This window comes from Notamacropus eugenii, chromosome 7 (assembly GCF_028372415.1).
Source record: "Notamacropus eugenii isolate mMacEug1 chromosome 7, mMacEug1.pri_v2, whole genome shotgun sequence".
Lineage (NCBI taxonomy): Eukaryota > Metazoa > Chordata > Mammalia > Diprotodontia > Macropodidae > Notamacropus > Notamacropus eugenii.
In genome coordinates this window covers 93,242,777-93,258,536 of record NC_092878.1, presented here as the reverse complement: position 1 = coordinate 93,258,536, position 15,760 = coordinate 93,242,777, and positions in this window count along the sequence as shown.

The window sequence follows — 15,760 nt, the reverse complement described above, 5'->3', positions numbered from 1 at the left end:
GGGCCATTGGGATCCTTTCATGTGGCAAAGTACCTGATGATTCTATTCTGGCTGAGATTTACAAGATAGGGGGACCATTGATCATACAAAAGTTAACTGAAATTTTCCAGGTTATATGGAGGAGGAGATTATCTCCCAAGAGTTCAATGATGCCAACATTGCCCATTCTGTAAAGTTTAAGGGAATAGATTGTTCTGTGATAATCTCTCTTAGTCATTGCTGGGAAAATCATTGCTAGAGTCCTCCTTAATAGGCTGATCCTTCACCTAGAAGATGGTCATATACCTGAGAGCCAGTGTGGCTTCAGAAAGGGCCAAGGAACAGTAGATATGGGGTTTGCTGCCCGAAATCCCAGGAGAAATGCCACTAGCATAACAGAGGTCTATACACAACATTTGTAGATCTGACCAAGGCCTTTGACACCGTTAGTCCTGAGGGCTTATCGAAAATCATGTCAAAATTTGGTTGCCCAGAGAAGTTCATCAGTATTGTACATCAATTTCATGATGGCATGTTGTCCTGGTTCTGGAGAGTGGATAATGCTCTCATGCCTTCCCAGTCACCAATGGAGTGAAACAGGGCTGTGTGCTTGTTCCTGTGTGTTTTCAAGCATGTTGTCAAATGCTTTCAATGAGGATGAACACAGCATCGAGGTCAACTACCATACTAATGGTAAGTTCTTCAATTTGAAAAGACTACAAACCAAGATCAAAGAGGAGGGAGTGTTGGTGCATGATTTTCTGTTTGCAGATGGTTGTGTACTCAATGCAGCTTCTGAAGCTGAGATGCAACAAAGTATATATCAATTCTCTGCTGCCCCTGCTAATTCTGGCCTAATAATTAACGTCATGAAAACACAGGGGCTCCATCAGCCAACACCACACTATCTATATGTGGAACCATTGGTTACATCAAATGGAGATGTTTTGAATGCAGTGGATAAATTCACTTACCTTGGTAATGTACTTTCCAGGGATGTATACATTGAAAAAAAAGTTTGGGAGAGAAGAGGTATTAGACTGACTATCAAACTAAAGAGCCCATTGTGTAGACCTTATTGTTGTCTGCCTGTGAAACATGGACAGTCTACCAGTGCCATGCCAGGAAACTGAATCCCTTCCAATTGACCTGTCTTAGGAAGACTCTGAGGATCACCTGGCATAATAAGGTGCTAGGCACTGAAGTTCTTGCTCAAGCTGAACTGCCAAGCATTCAGACTATGCTTCAGAGAGCTCAACTCTGATGAGCAGCCATGCTGTTCCAATGCAAAATGTACACTTGCCAAAAAGACTGTTTTATGGAGAACTCACATGAGGCAGGCGATACAAGGACACTCTCAAAGTCTGTCTCAAGAACTTTGGATTTGACTGTGTGACATGGGAGACACTGGCATAGGACTATTCAGCATGGCATGCCCGTATAAGAAAAGTTGCTGAGCTCTATGAGCAAAGCAGAATTGAGACAGCACAAAGGAAACATAGGATGCACAAATTTGGAGTAACCATCCTAATATTCACACAGACTATCTGTGCCCAATCTGTGGTAGCACATTCTGAGCTCGTATTGTTCTCATCAGCTACAGATGGACATACTGAAACTTTATTTTATCATGACGATATCATTTTGGTCCTCTTTGAGAAAGAATGACAATAACCACCAAACCATATACATGTATACATACATGCACACGTATAATTCATACAGACATGCATATATCTATGTACACAGAATGCATGTCCACATGCATTGTATGCACACACAGGGTGTGCATACATGTGTACACATGTATATAACTATGGATATATAGGTACGTGCATGTATATGCATACATGTGTGTAGCTATACATGCATGTGATACATGCATTTGCATATAGCTAAATATATACTTGCATACACATGTGAAGTATATACATATATGTAACTACATGTACACACATGTCATACATGCATGCATGGTGCTTATCTATGTAGCTATATATACTATATGTGTATGATATATACATGTGTATAGAGCTATAAATGCATATATATACATGTGATGTATATACATACATATAGAGGACATACACACAATACACAAGTATGTATAGAAAGGCAGTAAAGTGTTGGCCCTCCACCTCAGAAAATTTGGGTTCAAGGTCTACTTCTTTCTTTGGGAAGTGGTGTTGTTTGCTTTTTTTTTTAATAGCAAAAAGAGCAATGGGTCTCTTGGACCTGAGTGCAAATTGTGGTTCCGTTCCTTACACATTGTGTCATCTTGTGTAAGTCACTTAACCTTTACAAGTTCCAGTTTCTTCATGTCGCAAATGAAGGGATTGGTCTCAAGTTCCAATGTTTCTTCAAGTTCTAGAACTGTGATTTGGTAAACCTTTAGTAGTTAAGAATCAGGTTCTCAATAACTTTCTTCCCAAAAGTACTGCATTTCCAAAAACTAGAAGTATCTATCTATAGAAAAAGGAATTCCCTACACATAATGAAGTCCTCCAGGTACTCTTTTTTGAGGATGGCATTTTGCCAGTTGCATTAAACTCAAATCATTAAAGAACTTTCTTAACCTTGTTTTGTAACCACTCAAAAGTGTTTCACCTAATCATCCATGTAGGAAAATCTGAGTGGATGAAAGTCGTTATTGTTCAATTTATGACTTGCAGTCACAGCACAGAAATTGAATACCTCCTTAAACGACCTCAGTTTCTCCGTAAAAAATAGCTCCATATTTTAATAGCAATATTTTCCTGATAATTGTTAGATGACTTTGAATCATAGAATGCCACTCTCTCTACTTGTCCAGCTCTTTTACGGTGATTTTAGGCCTATTTTTCCAATTTATCTAGACTATTGTAAATTAGAGTAATAAGAACATATGCAACACTCTATAAGTTAATATTATCTCTAAGTTTTAATAGTTGTATTCTTTATTTTTTTTTGCACTCTCCAATATATTGTACTGAGCCAGTTGTTGCTCTATGCCTACTTTCTGCCACAGTTTTCTAGTTTTCCCAACAATTTTTGTCAAACAATGATTTCTTATCCTAGAAGCTGGAGGCTGAGATTATCAAAACTTAGATTATTTTAATCATTGACTACTGTGTTTTGTTTACATAACCTGTTGCACTGATCTACCACTCTATTTCTTCACCAGGACTAAGTAGTTTTGATGATCGCTGCTTTATAATAGTTTTAGATCTGGTATAGCTAAGCTGTCTTTCCTTGCATTTCTTTTTATTAATTCCCTGGATACTCTGAACCTTTTGCCCTTCCATTTGAATTTTGTTATTTTTAATTTGTTTTTCTAGCCTTTTAGCTGCATGCCCAATTCATTGATCTCCTCTTTCTCTACTTTATTCACTTTTAGGCTTTTAGAGATGTAAAATTTCTCTTAAGTATTCTTTGGCTACATCCTGTAAGTTTTAGTAGATTGTCTCATTATTGTCATTCTCTTGGATGAGGTTATTGATTGTTGTTTATGACTTGTTTGACCAGTTCATTGTTTAGGATTAGATTATTTCATTTCCAATTAATTTTTAGTTCATCTTTCCATGGCTCTCTATCACATGCAAATTTTATTGCATCATTATCTTAAAAGGATGAATTTAGTATTTCTGCCATTATGCATTGAACTGTGAGGTTTTTATGCCCAAGTACAGGGTCAGTTTTTGTGCAGATGCTATGTATCACTGAGAAAAAGATGCATTTCTTTCTATCCCCAGTCAATTTTCTTCGAGGTCTATCATGTCTAACTTTTCTAAAAGTCTGTTCTCCTTCCTGACTTTTTTTGTTTATTTTGTGGTTTGATTTATCTAATTCAGTGAGAGTGAAATTCAGATTCCCCATTACGATAATTTTGCTGTTTACTTCTTCCTATAACTCACTTAACTTCTCCTCTAAGAATATGGATGCTGTGCCACTTGGTGCATGTATAATTATTACTGATATTACTTCATTGTCTATGTTACCTTTTAGCAAGATGTAGTTTTCTTCCTTACCTCTTTTAACTAGATCTACTTTTGCATTTGCTTTGTCTGTGACAGAATTGCTACCCCTTCTTTTTTTTTTTTTACTTAAACTGAAGCATAATATATTCTACTCCAGCCTTTTATCTTTACTCTGTATCTTTCTGCTTCAAATGTGCTTCTTGTAAACAACATATTGTAGGATTGTGGTTTTTAATCCTCTCTGCTATCTATTTCCATGTTATGGGAGACTTCATCTCATTCACCTTTATAGTTATGATTACTGTGTCTTTCCATCCTATCCCCACATTTTTACTTTTCTCTCTTTTCTCCCTTTCCCTCCTTATGTTTCCTACCACTTCAACCTTGAATCTGCCCCCTCCCTTTTCTTTCCCCTTCTCTCTCCTACTTCCTGTAGAATAAGATATATTTCTATACCCAATTAAATGTGTGTTATTCCCTTTTTAAGCCAAATCTGATGAGAGTAAGATTCAAACAATGCTTGCCTCCTTTCCTGTAATAGGAAGCTGTGATGCAATTCTCCCTTTTCCTTTCTCCTTTCCTCTTCTTCCAGTACAATCCTTTTTTCACTTCTCAATTTTTCATTTTTTCTCATTACATCAAAGCCAACTTATATTCTATCTATGTATTCCCTTCTAAATGCCATAATAAAGATAAAGTTCCCAAGAGTTACAAGTATCATCTTCCTGTGCAGGGATATAAATAGTTTAACCTTACTAGCTTTTCTCCCTTTCCTGTTTACCTTATTACGGTTCTCTTGAGTCTTATATTTGAAGATCAAGTTTTTTGTTTAGTTCTGTTTTTTTTTTTTAAATCAAGAATGATTGGAAGTACCCTATTTAAATGAATATCCATTCTTTCCCCTGAAAGATTATACTCAATTTTCTTCAATATTTGATTCTTGAATGTAATCCTAGCTCCTTTTCCTTCTAGAATATCATATTCTAGATCCTCTAGTCCTTTAATTTAGAAGCAGTTAAATCTTGCATAATCCTGACTGTGGTTCCATAACATTTAAATTGTTTCTTTCTGGCTGCTTACAGTATTTTCTCCTTGACCCAATCATTCTGGAATTTGGCTACAATATTTCTTGGAATTTTCATTTTGAAGTTGCTTTCAGGATGTGATTGGTGGATTCTTTCAAAGACTCATTTGTCTTCTGGTTCTAGGATCTTAGGTTAGTTTTCCTTGATAATTACTTAAAAGATGGTGTATGAGCTTTTTTTTTGATCATGGCTTTCAAGCAATTCAATAATTCTTAAATTATCTCTCATGGATCTATTTTCCAGGTCAATTGCTTTTCCAATGAGGTATTTTATATTTTCTTCTTTTTTTTCATTCTTTTGATTTTGTTTGACAAAACAATTTTTTTTTTATTTTGTACAATCATTAGCTGCCACTTGCCCAATTATAATTTTTAAGAAATTATTTTCTTCAGTACCTTTTCTTTTGTACCTTTTTCCCCATTTGGCCAATTTGACTTTTTAGGGAGTTTTGTCTTCAGTCATTTTTTTCAGTTATTTGATAGTCAATTACTTCCTGCATGAATTGAGAAAAGATTCCTTTTTAAAAAAATATATTTACAAAACCACTTACAATAAATAACTGCTGTTATATTCTACCACAATATTGATTTAAAATTTTTTAATATATGATTTCTTTATTTTTCAGTTCTCAACATTCACTTCCTCAAGAATTTGAACTCAAAAATTTTTCCCCCATCTCTTCCCACCTCCTACCCCAGGACAGCATGTACCCATTCTTCTAGTCTGTCCTCCCTTCTATTGCCCCCCTTCTTCCAACCCCCTCCTCTCTATTTTCCTGTAGGGCAAAATAGATTTCTATACCCTGTGTACAAATGCACATCTTATTTTCCAGTTGCATGCTAAAACAATTTTTTGACACTGATTATTAAAGCTTTTAGTTTCATATTCTCTTCTTTCATACCTCCCCACTCACTCTCATTTAGAAAATGAGCATTTTAATAGAGGTCATATATGTATACCCACTCAAAACACTTCCATAATATTTATGTGGTGAAAGACTAACCACATTTCCCTCTATCCTATCCTGCCCTGCATATATTCCATTCTCTCCCTTGACCTGTCCTCCCACAATAATGTTTACTTCTGATTATCTCTTTCCTCAATTTGCTGTTAGTTCCATTATCTTCCCTCTCCTATTTCCTTCCTCCTGCCATCCTGAAGAGTAAAATAGATTTCCATATCCAATTGAGTGTGTATTATTACCTCCTTAAGCCAAATCCCATGAGAGTAAAGCTCATTTATTTCCTTTCATCTCTTCCCTCTTCCCAGACATTATAAAAGCTCTTTTTTGTATCTTTTATGTGAGATGATTTGCTACATTCTACCTCTCCCTTTCTCTTACTCATAGTACATTGCACTCAACAGTAAATTTTATTTTTTAGGTATTGTTCTTTTATATTCAGCTCACCCTGTGCCCTCTGCTTATGTGTGTGAGTGTGTGTATACACATACATACATATATACATGCAAATATATACCCATGTACATATACATATCTACACATATATAATACACACATACATACATACCCATACTCACCTTCATGTATATTCTCTCTAACTACACTAATACTGGAAAAGGTCCAATGTATTACAAAAAACATCTTTCCATGTAGGAATTAAATAATCCAACTTTAATGAGTTCCTTAAGGCTTCTCTTTCCTGTTTATCTTTTTTCTGTTTCTTATGATTCTTATATTTGAAAGTCAAATTTTCTATTCAGCTCTGGTATTTTCAACAAGAATACTTGAAATTCCTCTATTTCATTGAAATTTCATTTTTTTTCCCTGAAGTATTATACTCAGTTTTGCTGAGTAGGTGATTCTAGCTTCTTTGACCTCTGGAATATCATATTCTAAGCCCTTCAGTCCCTTAGTGTAGAAGCTGCTAAATCCTGAGCTCTACTGATTGTATTTCCATAATACTTGACTTGTTTCTTTCTGGTTGTTTATAATACTTTCTCCTTGACCTAGGAACTCTGGAATTTGGCTGCAATATTCTTAGGAGTTTTCCTTTTGGGATCTCTTTCAGGAGGTGATTGGAGGATTCTTTCCATTTCTACTTTACCTTCTGGTTCTAGAATACAAGGACAGTTTTCCTTGATAATTTCTTGAAAGATGATGTCTAGACTCTTTTTTTGATCATGGTTTTAGAATAGGCCAACAATTTTTAAATTATCTCTCTTGGATCTATTTTCCAGGTCAGTTGTTTTTCCAGTGAGATATTTCACATTGTCTTCTATTTTTTCATTATTTTGGTTTTGTTTTAGGATTTCTTGGTTTCTCATAAAGTCATTAGCTTCCATCTGCTCCATTCCAAATTTTAAAGAACTATTTTCTTCAGTGAACTTTTGAACCTCCTTTTCCATTTGGCCAATTCTGCTTTTTAAAAAGTTCTTCTCCTGATTGACTTTTTGGACCTCTTTTGCCATTTGGGTTAGTATATTTTTAAAGGTGTCATTTTTTGGGTCTCCTTTAGCAAGCTGTTGACTTACTTTTCATGATTTTCTTGCATTGGTCTCATTTCTCTTCCCAATTTTTCCTCCACCTCTCTTACATGGCTTTCAAAATCCTTTTTGAGATCTTCTATGACATGGGGCCATTGCATAGATTTTTGGAGGCTTTGGATGTAGAAACCTTGACCTTGCTGTCTTCCTCTGATTATATGCTTTGCTCTTCATCATCTGAAAATACTTTCCCCAAGAAAGCAACCTTCTATACTCTTATTTTTCCCCCTTTTTGGGCATTTTCATAGCCAGATGTTTGACTTTTGAGTCCTTTGTCAAGTGGAGGGTATACTACCCTAGGCTCCAGAGGTTTTGTGCAGCTGTTCTCTGTGATATCTCTAGGGACCTGTAAGTTCTCAGTTCCTCCAAGCTGATACAATCAAGGGAGAGGAGTTTATTCCTCTCCTGGACTGTGCTCTTGTCTGTGAGCTACCACAAGCACTCTTTTCTGACCTGAAACTGCGAGTAGGATTCCCTCTCCACAGCCACCACCAGATCCACCAAGTCAGGGCTCCTCACCCCAAGATCACCACTCAGGACTGAGACCCAGATCAGCAGTTCAATTACCCCAGGGTCTTTAGGCCAAGGACTTCAAAAATGGAGGCTGCCTCTGTGGCTGCTGCTGCTGTGGGACCAGGATTTGAACCAGACCAAGCTCCCCTCTCACCCAGGTATAAGAGCTTTCTTACTGACATTTGAAGCTGTCTTTGGCCTTTGTGGGTTGAGAAATTTGGGAACTGCAGCAGCTACCCATGATTCAGTGCGCTGAAGCCTGCTGCAGTCTTATCTGTGCTGTGCAGCCCACACCAGAATGTCCTCTGCTCCTGGTCTGGAGTGATAGATGTTTCCTGCTGGCCTTCAAGACTGTGTTGGGCTGGAAATCTTTTTCACTCTGTCATTTTGTGACTTTGGCTCTCTAGAATTTGTTAAGAATCATTTTTACAGGTATTTTAAGGTCTATGGGGGGAGAGCTAGAGCAAGTCCATTGTTTTTCTCCGCCGTCATGACTCTATACCCCTGTAGTCAGTTTTTGTTCTTCCTTTTCCAAGCTATTGACTCTCTCTTGCATACCTCCCATTTCTCGTCCCAATTTTTCTTCTACCTCTCTTATTTGACTTTCAAAATCCTTCTTGAGCTCTTCCAAAAAGACATTTTTGGGCTTGAGATCAATTCATATCCCCCTTTGGGATTTCAGATCTAGATATGTTGACAGAGTTATCCTCTTCTGAGTTTGTATTCTCACCTTCTCTGTCACCATAAAAGCCACACTTGGTCAAGATTCTTTTTTGCTTCCCATTCACTTTTTTGCCTATTGCTTTTAGAGCTGAGCTCTTCTATTGAAGCATAAGGGGCACTGTCCCAAGCTTCTTTCGTGAGGGTCCAAGGCCTTTGTGCTCCAGGGCCCCAATGCCTCATCACTAGAGGCTGTAGGAGTCTGGCACCTTACCTATTTCTGAGCTGGTGTCCTAATTCTGGTATCTGACATGATGGGTTTTGTCTGAGTTTCCCAGGGCTACACTGAAGCATGGGGAGGTCTGAATGCTGGAAGATGTCTGCCTACCTGTGTCTACACTGAAGCATAAGAGGTCTGCTGATGGGGGTTGCCTACCTTCCCTGGGCTGTACCTGCATGCATGGTGGTTCTTTGAGCTGGAGTCTGCAGGTTTCTTTCTCAAAAGGCTACTTCTGATAGAACCTATGTGATACTGAGTCACATTATAAATCCTTGGGTGTGGATACACCCATTTGACTGAGTCCAAGTTTTATAAAAACAAATCTTTTTTTTCTTTTTTTATTAAGGGAACATGTTCTGTGAAGTTTAGATTCAGTCAAAAGGTCACCCTTGAGGACCTACAGAACCACATATGGCCTTCAGGTTGCAGGTTCCCCACTCTTGTCACTAGACAGAGCATTTTGAGAAACCAACCCGGATCCTTGGTAGAGATTTGTTAATCTCAGGATAGACATCTCCATTGTAAGAGTCACATTCTAGCTGATGTTTTATCAGAAAGATTTTCTTTCTTTCTTTTTATTTTAATTTATTTATTTAACTTTTAACATTCATTTTCACAAAATTCTGGGTTCCAAATTTTCTCCCCATTTGTCCCCTCCCCCCACCCCAAAACATCGAGCATTCAGACTGCCCCTATTACCAATCTGCCCTCTCTTCTACCATCCCTCCCTTCCCTTGTCCTCATCTTCTCTTTTGTCCTGTACGGCCAGATAACTTTCTATACCCAATTACCTGTATTTCTTATTTCCTAGTAGCAAGAACAGTACTCGACTGTTGTTCCTATAACTTTGAGTTCCAACTTCTCTTCATCCCTCCCTCCCCACCCATTCTCTTTGGGATGGACCCCCCACGTTGGTTTTTCAGGTCCCTCTGGAACAGAAATCTCCTCCACTCCATTGTTCTGTAGCTTCTGCTGCTCTCAAATTTGTTGGGAGTTCTTCTTTATAGATATTTTATGGGCTGTGAGTTTAGAGCTAGCATATGTGTATCTTTCTACTCCACCATCTTGGCTCCTCCCCTATCAGAAAGATTTTTTTAAATTTACAACTCTGAAAACCTCCAGTCTCTAATGGATGGGAAAGGAAGATGTTGGATTCACTAAAGATTATATGTGTAGCAAATATATACACAAATGCATATACATGCATGCATATGTGTGTGTGTGTGTGTGTGTGTGTGTGTGTGTATATATATATATATATATATGTCACAATATGGCACTTTGATTAGTTATGAATAAAAGATATTATAGCTACTGACAATGAAATTTGTAGCTTATTGCTAATTAGTTAAGATTTATAAATCATAACCACAATTATACTATTTGAATTGTCACTTTAATATTTTCATGAATAACCAATCTAACTGAATGCTTAAGGTTACATTCCAGTGGAATGGAAGTTTTTAAACTCATGAATCTTTTTTTCTCTTTGAATCCTTAGCTTCATGAAGCCTCCCTAGACCTCACAAATCTCCCTTTCTCCTGAATTCCTGAACATATAGTGTATAATGCACAATTTAGTATAGAGTACATGCAATCAACTATCCAATATCTCAAATGTGTTAGTCTCATCTCCTTTACTTGATTTTCCAGAGTTTGATGACAGTCACTTTGTCTTAGACTATCTCTGTACTAGACATTTAGTACAAAGAAACTGCTAAGAAAAAAAGCACATTGGTTCCTTTACATTAATCTCAGAACTAACCAAAGGATGACATTTTTGGAAAGTGAAAATAAAGAGAATATTTTTAAGCTTAAGAATGAAGGTAGGAAAGAGGAAGAGAATCATTTTTAATTTTCAGAATGTAAGGTAAACTATAGACAAAAGGAGATGTTTAGTGATTAAAGGAACTAAAACCCTTATCTCATTGGGAAGGATTCTAGTTCATCTCCTATACATACAATGTTTCCTGATAGTTTTAGATAATTACTACAAATTATTTTAAGGAAAAGTTAATTTATTCCTAACTTTCCTATTGTTTTTAATAGGGATGAAGTATTATACTTTGTAAAAAGCTTTTCTGCTTCTATTGACATAATCACATGATTTTTGTTTTTGTTACTGATATGGTCAACCATGTAGATAAATTTCCTATTTTCGAATGAGTCCTGAATTTCTGATATAAATCCTACCTGGTTATAGTGTATTATCTTTGTGATATATTGCAGTAAGCTCCTTGCAAGTATTTTATTTAAAATTTTTGCACCAATATTCATTAGGGTAATTGGACTATACTTTTATTCCTCTGGTTTTGCTCTTCCTGGTTTAGGCACTAACACCATAGTTGTGTCAAAAGAGAAATTTGGTAGGATTCAATCTTCACCTCTTTTTACTAAATAGTTTATTAATACTGGAATTAATTGTTCTTTATATGTTTGGTAAAAATCACTTGTCAATTCAATGTCTTTTTCTAAGATACACCTATTTAAATACTCAGTTTCCTCTTTTGTTAATCTTGGCAATTAATATTTTTACAAATTGTCATCAGTTTTCCTTAGATTATCAGTTTTATTGACATAAATTGGCAAAATAACCCCTAATAATTGCTTTAATTTAATCTTCATTGGTGGTGAATTTGGCCTTTTCTTTTTTGATACTAGTAATTTCATTTTCTTCTTTTTATTAATCAAATTAACCAGTGATTTGTCTACTTTATTGACTTTTTCATAAAATCAGCTCCTTGTTTTATTTATTATTCAGACCTTTATGTTTTACTTTGTGTGTATCTCTCTGTTTCAAGTGTCTGTTTTATAAACAGCATATTGATGGATTCTGGTTTCTAATCCATTCCGCTATCCACTTCCATTTGATGAGTGAATTTATCCCATTCACATTCCATTATGATTATTAGCTGTGTGTTTCCTTTCACCCTACTTCTCTCTCTCTCTCTCTCTCTCTCTCTCTCTCTCTCTCTCTCTCTCTCTCTCTCTCTCTCTCTCTCTCTCCCTCTGTGTGTGTGTGTCTCTCTCTCTTTGTCTCTGTCTCTCTCTCTGCCTGTCTCTCCTCAAAAGATTATTTTGCTTCTGATCACATCTCCCTTTAATCTGCCTTCCCGTCCATAACTCCCGCCCCACTTCTCTTATCCTCTTCCCCTCCCACTTTTTTGTTGGATAAGAGAGATTTCCATACTGAACTTGATATATTTCCTCATTGAGTCAATTCTAATAAACATAAACTTCAAGAATTTGCTAGTACTGCCCAACAATTTTCCCCTTCCTTGTACTCTATTTTTATATGAGATATTTTTTCTTTTTTTCTCTCCCTTTCCCCCTTGTTCAAGTGCACCATCCGTTCTCACCTTTAATTTTTTGCGATCATTTTATCATAGTCAATTCACAGCCATATCTTCTATCTATGTATACTCTTTAACTTCTACAATAATGATAAAATTCTTACAAGTTACAAATATCATCTTTCCATCTAGGAATGTAAACATTTTAACCTTATTGAGTTCATTATGGTTTCATTTTCATGCTTATCTTTATAGACTTCTCTTGCGTTTTTTCAACCCTGGTCTTTTCATTAAGAATGCTTGAAACTCTTTTATTACATTAACTATCCATTTATACCCTGAAGGATGACAATCAGTTTGTCAAGGTAGGTTATTCTTGGTTGTGATCTTAGCTTCTTTGCCTTCCAGAATATCATAGCTCAAGCCTTCCAGTTGTTTAATGTGGAAGCTCCTAAATCTTGTGTGTTCCTCACCATGGCTCCATAATATTTTGAATTCTTTCTTTCTGACTGTTTGCAATATTTCTCCTTGATGGGAAAGTTCTGGAATTTGGCTATAATTCCTGGGAGTTTTCATTTGGGGATCTTCTTTAGGAGGTCATTGATAGATTCTTTCAATTTCTATTTTACTCTCTGATTCTAAGATATCAGGACAGCTATCATTGCTGATTTATTGAAAGATGATGTTTAAGCTCTTTTTTAAATTACAGCTTTAAAGTAGTCCAATAATTTAAGAATTCTTGAGAATTATAATTATATATATATAATAATATAGATATAAAGTTTCAGATGAAGTAATCAAAGCTGTCTATAGCCATATGAAAAAATTCTCTAAATCATTATTGTTTGGAGAAATGAAAATTAATACAATTCTGAGGTACTGACTCATACCTATTAGATTAACTAGCAGGACAGAAAATGAAAATGACAAATTTTGGAGGGGATATGTGAAAAATAAAACTATATATGTATGAATATAAAATATGAATATAAATTATATATGACTATAAATAATAAATATGAATATAAAAATTCAAAATATATAATATATAATTTTAACATATAATTATTAAGAATTATAAATTTAAGAATAATTTAAGAATTATCTATTCTTAATCAATTTTATTGTTTGATTGTTTTTCTAAGGAGATATTTCACATTTTCTTCTAATTGTTGTCATTCTTTTGACTTTATTTTATTGTTTCTTGATGTCACATGGAATCATTAGCTTCCACTGACCTTAATCTAATTTTTAAGGAATTATTTTCTTCTGTATCTTTTTTCCTTCCACTTGGCCAGTTCTGTTTTTAAAGGAGTTCTCTTCTTTAGTGGATTTTTGTTTCTCTTTTAGCATTTGACCACTTTTTAAACTGAGTCTTACTTAGTTTATTTTTCCTCAGTTACATGTAAAAAGAATTTTTAACATTTGTTTTTAAAACTTTGAGTTCCAAATTCTCTCTCTTCCTCGCTCTGCATACCCCCATTGTGAAGGCAAGGAATTTGATACAGGTTGTGTAGTCATGCAAAATATTTCCATAACAGTTATGTTATGAAATAAAACATAGACCAAAAAAATTTTTAAACACTCAAGAAAAGAATTAAAAAAAAATAGTATGCTTCAAGCTGCATTCAGATATCATCAGTTCTTTCTCTGTGGATGAATAGCATTTTTTAATCATAAGTCCATCAGGGGTATCTTAGATCACCATATTGCTGAGAATAGCTAAGTCATTGACATCTGGTCATCTTAAATTATTGCTGCTACTTTGTATGCAATACATGTCATTTTGCATCACCTCACATAAGTTTTTCCATGTTTTTCTGAGAGCATCTTGCTCATCTTTTCTTATAGCACAATAGTATTGCATCAAAATCACACACCACAATTTGTATAGCATTTTCCAAATTGATGGGCAAACCCTCAATTTCGAATTCTTTGCTCCCAGAAAAGAGTTGCTATAAATGCCTTTGTACATATAGGTCCTTTCGCTTTTGTATCTCTTTTAAGATACAGATCTAGTAGTGGTTTTGCTAGGTCAAAGGGTATGTGTGGTATTATAGCTCTTTGGATATAGTTACAAATTTCTCTATAGAATGGCTGAATCAGTCCACATTGCATTAATGTTTCATTTTTCACATATCCCCTACAAAGTTTGTCATTTTCATTTTCTGTTCTCTTAGTTAATCTAATAGATATGAGGCAGTACCTCAGAATTGTATTAATTTGCATTTCTCCAATCAATAATGATTTAGAGAATTTTTTCATATGGCTATAGACAGCTTTGATTACTTCATCTGAAACTGTTTATATCTTTTGATCATTTATTAATGAGGAATATCTCTTATTTTTATAAATTTGACTCAGTTCTCTGTATGTTTGAGAAATGAGGCCTTTATCAGAGAAACTTGCTTCAAAAGTTTTCCCAGTTACTATTGCTAACTCTATTTCCCTCCATCCTATTTCCTCCTCCCTTTTATTTTGTTCTCCTTCATTTCATCCTGTGCCTCCTCAAAAGTGTTTTGTTTATGACTATCCCCTCCCTTGTATCACACCCACTTCTCTTATCCCCTTCCTCTCCTACTTTCCTGTAGGGTAAGAAATTTATCTTACCTAACTTCTATACCTAATTGAATGTATATGTTCTTCCCCTTTGATCCAATTCTGATAAGAATAAGGTTTACACACTCCCCCATCTTCCCTTTCATTGTAAAAGTTTTTCTTGCCTCTTCTCAGAACATTCTTCTCTTGCTCCTTAATTTTATTTTTTAGATGTCATCCCTTCATATTCAAATCACACCTTTGCCCTGTGTGCATGTATATGTATTTATGCATGTACGCATATATCCCTTATAACTTCCCCAATAATGAGAAAGTTCTTATGAGTTACAAGTATCATCTTCCCATGTAGGAGTATAAGGAACTTAACCTTATTAAGTCCTTATGATTGCCCTTTCCTCTTTACCTTTTTATGCTTCTCATGAGTCTTGTATTTGAAGGTCAAATTTTCTATTCAGTTCTGGTCTTTTTGTCAAAAATGCTTAAAAATCCTCTATCTCATTGAATATCAGTTTTTCCCCTTGGAGGATTGTACTCAGTTTTGCCCAATGGAATATCATATTGCAAGCCTTAATTTAGAAGTTGCTAAATCTTGTGTTATCCTGACTGTGTCTCCATGACACTTGAATTGTTTCTTTGTATGTGCTTGGAACATTTTCTCCCTAACCTGGGAGCTTTAGAATTTGACTATATGTTACTGTGAGCTTACATTTTGGGACCTCTTTCAAGAGGTGATCAGTAAATTCTTTCCATTTCTATTTTACCCTCTGGTTTAGAAGATCAGAGCAGTTTTCCATGATAATTTCTTGAAAGATGATGTCTAGACTCTTTTTCTGATCTTGGCTTTCAGGTAGTTCAAAATTATCTCTCCTAGATCTATTTTCAAGTTCAATTGTTTTTTCAGTGAGATATTTCACATTGTCTTCTATGTTT